Source organism: Drosophila busckii, chromosome 2L (genome assembly GCF_011750605.1).
Source record: "Drosophila busckii strain San Diego stock center, stock number 13000-0081.31 chromosome 2L, ASM1175060v1, whole genome shotgun sequence".
In the NCBI taxonomy this organism is placed as follows: Eukaryota; Metazoa; Arthropoda; class Insecta; order Diptera; family Drosophilidae; genus Drosophila; species Drosophila busckii.
Window position 1 is genome coordinate 10,350,934 of NC_046604.1, and position 6,844 is coordinate 10,357,777.

Genomic DNA, 6,844 nt, shown 5'->3' on the forward strand with positions numbered 1-6,844 from the left:
GCGCTAAATGTCTACTGATTATGCATATGGGAGGGGTGGGGCGTGGCGGGACGGCTGTTTAGCGCGCACGTCTTATAAGCTCAATGGTCCAATAAAGTCGCCAAATATTTATACTTGAACCGCAGCTAGCAACAATGACCCACCCGCCGCCGCCGCCTGAACAAAAACAAATCGTGTGCGCGTGCGGGCTGCCAGCGGTATCTGCAATTAGCAAAGTGCAGCGCGCCGATAATTCTACTAAGTGTGTGTATTATAATATTAATCAATGTGTGAGATGTGGCATTTGCTTTGACCGTCACCAGCTGCGATTAGATAGACCTGTAGACGCAAAAAAACAACAACAACAACAACAGTAGCAACAACATATGCGCAATTTGTCGCAGCGGCAGCGGCAGCGTCGCATTCAATTGTGATCATGAACTGAAAACATGCTCTTTATTTGATACTAGTATAAAATTCATAAATTCCTATGTCAGAGACTTATCAGCTCATTAGCTTGTGCATTTTTTTACTTTCGATCAGCAGCATAACAACTACGCATAGATTTTGTTCAATTGACCCAGAACCTAATCAGCATACCTTAGTTCCTGCAGTTGAAAATAAATATTGGCTCTCGTTTGCTCTCCAATGTCAATGTCAAGATCAGTATCAACATTTCGAGCGTCTACTATACACATATACGTATAAATATATATCAGCTTTTTTTGACGTAATTCAAAATTGCTTGCCAGACAGTTCATTGATTTCTAATTTATACGTAAATTTCATACGTATGTGCACGCTTATCTTTATAGCCGTAATAGTTTTTTCAATTAGCAACGATTAGTTACGATTTTTTGTTTGTTTGACAACAGTCAACAGTCAACAACAGCTGTACCAGGGGATTTCCCAGGCGTGTGTATAACTGATTTATTCCTGATTTATTCTGATTTATATATATTTTGTTTTTTTCTAAGGTGTTGTCTATAGTCTCAATCTATCAATTACATTAGTTACTCTGCTAAACTAATAGCATCAGTTGCTATTTGTAAATTAGAACAACCTTAAAGCACGCTTGGCTTTAATTAACGCGCGTTTACTAAATTACATTTATTATTTTCATATATAGTTGCTGATTGATAACGATCTACGTACAGCATAAGCAAGAAACTGAATTAAAATTAAAATACTATGTAAAGTAAATGATTTTTTTAATTGGCATTTTTCAATGAGAGATTTCATTAAGCAAAATGTGCAAGCATTGCAAAATTTTTAGAAATTATATTGCTTCTAAAGATTAGAAGCTTGCAATATATGAAACACTCTTTTAAAAACTAGGCTGCATACTTTTAGGTGTCGCCATATATAAATATTTATTTAATTGCTCGAACAAAGCAAATTCATTGCATGCTGTTTGAAACTATTTGCGATTTGGTTTTAAAATTACTGCATACTTTTAACGAGCATATAGATGTGATACAAATAAATAATAAACATTCAAAAATGTGTTGCACACTAACAACATCAAACTTTGAGAAGCTGTAATTTAGTTAAATAGTTTTGTACAATTTTATGTTGGTGCAAACACAATTCAAATGAGTACAAGCATAATGGATTTAAAAAATTATTTGGCGGAGTTATGAACAAAAGCCAACAAAGCAACTTTCTGTGAAATATCCAACTTTGATAAGCTGTAATTCACGCGTCCGATTTCAGAGTATTAAGAATTTAAGTTTAGGTCTCGTGAGATGAATCTAATTTAAACTGCATTCAAATTTGGAGATTTGACGATTCGCCATATTTTGGCATATAATATGATGTTACCCCTTGCTAAATTTCAAAAATGCGAAAAAAGTTGTTAGTAGTTAAATCCTAAAACAATGAAGCTTCTTTGTTTTTAGTATCAAGACGCGCAAAACGCAGCAACACGTTCCAAAATCGGATGATTTTACAGAAAGTTATGGATAAAAAAACAATGTAGCCAGCGTGATTTTATTACAAATAGAGTAATAAGACAAATTAGTGTAAAAATGTATAAGAATCGGCTGATTTTTGATCAAGATATGACTGAAAAACAATTGCTGCACACTAGTGTTTAGTTTAATTTCAAGCTTAGACAAGATGCAACTCTGTTAATAAAAATCAGATTTAACTTTCTTATTCCATTTTTTAAGGGCGTGGCAAAGTCAAATTTAAATGAATGTTTGATATATAAATTATTTGGAAAATTTATGATCAAAGAAGTGCAACAAACCAGAACATTTTCTGTGAATATTCAAGCTTTGATAATCTCAAATTCAGAGCTTCATACTTTGTTTTATACTTTTTGAGATAAATTTGAACACAACTACACTTGAATTTTGAAGTTGTGTTGTACATCGGCAACCAAAGGCTTAAAGAACCAATATCTGTGTTGTACATCTTGAAAATGATTTTAACGAAATTTTTGGCAGCCACCTTCTATGCATTTATGTTCGTCTGGTAGTTTGCGTGAAGAATTGGTAACATTTTTGATTTGGAAGTTTTGTTGTTGTCTGCAAATTATCCCACTTACCGTATGGCACCGCAATACTTTCCTTCGATATATCATCGAGCGTTCAGTTTTGCTCATTTAGAATTGAACTTGTACATTTAAAATTAATTTAGTTGCCAATTCATGCTGTTTAGCCAGAGCAATTCTGACGGCTTGGCAGTAATAATATCATTAGTGCACACAAAATATCAATGAATGTTACGTAAGATCATGAATCTCGTATATAATTATTTCTATTTAAATAAAAACGTCCGAAATTGTACTTGCATTATACTGGAATATTGACTACTTTTAACCCACTGTGCGCCTTGAAATTCTTATGCTGCTCTTAAGACCTTGCATGGTTTACTTTCTGTATTTTGTACAATAAGGAACTAAACAAACATTGTTAACAATTAAAAGTTTAATGGAATACTTACATAGGCAGAGCTTTAGTTTTATAGGGTAATTTAGTTTTACAGCATATTCTGAGCTGGAATGTGCTGAAGCATCAGTTTTGTTTTTCTTGAATATCATGAATAACTTATGTTCCAATTAATTAAATCAAAATAGGCAAAGGCTTTTAGTAACACATATTGAACTGAACATGGCATATTTTTGTAGCTGTTGGCAGCGACAATCACGACTTGTCAAGCATTTCATAACACGCCCACGCACAGCACGTTCTATTGTTTGAAACAAGTTGCGAATGCTGTGTGGCATATCCATATGTTGATCTCTGAGAAGTAAGAGCAAACTTAAACTTGTTTGAGAGTTTGATTTGACAGACTGCGAGCATAAGTGAGAGAGTGAAACTTTATGTTTATGCAACTATTACTTTTAGAATTCAGCGAGCAGCTAAAATATTGCTTTCCCTTTCGCTCAGCTTCAGCCCTTCACAAGCTCTTCAGAGATGTTTGCATTGTTTATGTCATTTGCTCTTCATAATACTTTCACTGCTCTTGGTGGGTCACCTTGTGCAGGTTCAAGTGCGACTTTATTGTTAATATTGCTATTGCGGTTAACGGTTTTAGCCATCTGCTGTACCCTGTACCAACCGTACCGGTTGCTACTTGAATGACAAAAAGAAAATAAAAAGAGTTTTTGCAACTGAAGCATTTTGGTTTTTTGTTTTTTTTTGTTTTTCGACTATGCCAAACGTATGGTGTGCGATTAAAAATTGAAATTTTTGTGGCTTACGAGCGGGCCTTAAGTCTCCGTGTCATGTGATGATGCCGAGGCATTGAAAATTTTGACATAATAGCAAAGAGTAATAAAAACAACAACAAATAAATGTTTAACAGACTCTTTTCGGTGGCAGTTTGGCTAACGGTAAATATCTAACGAATGTAGGTTTTTTTCAATATTAAAATTTGATTATATTTTACGTTTCTCGTGCATTTGTTTTTATTGTTACTTTTGCAATCTCATTGAAATGCTATACATAATTTTTACGTAATACACAAACCGGATCCCAAGCACGTCTTGAGTCCGTCCGAGTAGTTCAAAGATCAGTGCCAGGCACGCCAAATTCTTGGTACCATAACCACAGCGACAAAAAAGAAAAAGAACAACTTTCAAGTTCAAAATTAAATGTGTTTGGCGCCAGTTAAAAAAACTAGTTTTTCTATTAGTTTACAAAGTCCAGTAGTGTGGTCTTATCAAAGTGATTTTAAGCGCTTTAAGTGTATGTAATAAAAATTGAATTAAATTTTTTTTCTTCTGGAAGATCTCTAGACACATGACAGCTGTAAATCTGTCGCCCAACATCCGTGTTGCAAATTAGCAAGTGCTTCAAGCTTATAAATTGCACTTGTGATGTTGTTGGCCAATCAAAGCACAAGCACAACAAAAAACAAGTTGACAGTTGGTCACATGAGCGCAATAAAGCCAAAAAAAAAATATATATTTATACACAGATAATTTATATATAAAAGTAAACAAACTGCCTTTTATGCATATGAACTTTGAATTATAATTTGTGTTTGTTTATGTCTAGTTTCCTAAAATAAATTGCACAAATAAAAACTTGAAGAAGCTGCGCGTCACGTGCCGGCATCAAAAATGTATTTAAATGTAACTCTGCGTAGCTTTTGTAATTAAGCGACTGGGCATTTAAATGTAATTTGAAATCTGCCTGTGTTTTTGTCTTTGCGCGCTGTCAGCTGAGGTGACAAATTAAGGCCTCGACAAGGTCATGTGAGGGGCGTCCATTAGCCATGAAGCTGGTGCCATTGCAAACACACACACACACACACACACTATAAATATTTGCCTGCTGGCTTTCAACTTTGGCTTTGTGGAAAGCTAACGCATTTTTGTCGCAATGATGCAAAACATAATGTATAGTTAATGTGAATATTATGCAAATATTTAAAATCATAAATACATTGACCTGCATTGCAGTCATTTGGAGATTGCAGTTCATAAATTAACAAACGATAAATAAAAGTTTGTTTTGAAAAACTTACTCCATTGTTCTTTTGTTGAAAACAAATATAATTTAAATTCGGCATGACTGTCTGAATAGCTCATCGCTACTTTGAGTTCTATTTTATATACATATATGTTCAAGCTCAGTTTGTAGTTCCCGCAGCTTGCAATAACTCTAATATATGCATATATTGTTGTAGTATGCGTCATATTTGTTATCTCGCTTAAAATTGTATAATTTACCAAATACAAATTGCTCAGCAGTAACTAAACGAATTTCATTTAGGCGAACTAAATCTTATAAAATATTGATTGATTGTCTTTAGTACTCAATAATACTATTTAGCGGTATTCCCTGTTATTCGTAAACAGTAGTAAATGCTTTCTTTTACATTAGTGTACAACGCAATATTAATTAGTTTTCGCTTTAGCTTGTTATTTATAGTTTGTCATTAGTTTTGCTTAGCTATGCAGCATCATTCCCACAATACTGATTGTAATAAAGTCGTTATGGCTTTCAGTTTATTGTAGAATGCCGCAACACGTTAGGGCTGTAAATGATTTTTACTGATTTTAATTAGCAACTTTAGTGGCGTCATTTGATTGTCGATGCTTAATTGATGGTAAAGCGCCACCTGTCGCGCTTATTTGCCGCAGTGCTTAGCAGACGCATACTAAACAGTTTATTTGAACAAGGGTCTCACTTTCAGGAGATGATGCTTGCAACGCGGCCGCAGACACTCCCGCATCAATAGATGATGCTAATGCCAATTGCCTAACTATAGAAACCTTTTCGGTTACATCACAGAGCAGCAGAGCAGCAGAGCAGGAGCGCCTGACCATTGACTACGCCGAGCCAGACTGAGATTTGTATTCAAGCGTGTTCGAAACTCGTTTGCTGATGTTTGTCTCTTTCTGTCTGATTTTTGTGCAAATTACAAAAATAATAAGCGACACAAAGCGCGTGACTCCTTTCACAAAGCGCCCAAAAACAAAAACGGCAAACAAAAGGTGTTAAAGTTACAAGCTGAGACACACACAAATATAGATACATAGATACACGTAGCTGTACTTAAAGATGTCTGTGAATTTGTGCCAGAGCAATTGGCTAAACTAAAAATAAAAATTAAAGTGACCGCTAAACAAAAGCGAACAGCACTTGCCCCCGCTCAGCTCAATTGGCCTGATTTTGCTTTCATTTTGGGCCGCATGCTGTGTTGTTGAGTGTTGGCGCATCATTTTATACTTTCTCCCACAAGTCAACCTCTGTCTCTGTCTCTGTCTGTGTGTGTGTGTGTGTATGTGTGTGAGCGCGCAAGTGACGTGAGCTGGAGTGAGAGCTTTTTTTGTGTCGTTGTCGTCGATCGTCTACCGGTTGGTCGTATCGAAGCTTACAGCATATCCGTCTTCGTTTTGGTCGTGTGCTTTGCCTTTTAAGCGCAGCCACCAGCGCTTTTAGCTTTCAGATACGTTTTTGCTGCGCCAGCGTCAGCGACAGCGTTAGCTCCGTCTCTAAAGTTTATTTACGGTTTGATCGGTCTGATCGGTTTGTTGTTGTCGATTTCGTTACTCGATATTCCGTGTGCAGTTTGTGAACAGCCCAAGAAGTGGTGCGGTGTGGTGTTGTTGTTGTTGTCAGTGGTTGAACAGTCTGCACATATTATCGACCAAAATAGGGTCAATATCGGTTTGGTTTTTGCCTCAATGTTGTGCACAGTATTGCCTGCGTTATGCTAATTACCGAAAGGATACAAATTGTTGCGTACATTATCGGTTATAATCTCTTTGGCAAAGGCGACGTCTGACGTTTGTTGAAAGCAAGCAAAGCAATTTACAAAATTATTCACTCAGCGCTCAAAAGTGTTTACACATACTCACTCTCGCACACACACACTCTCACACAAGCAAGCAAACAAACCA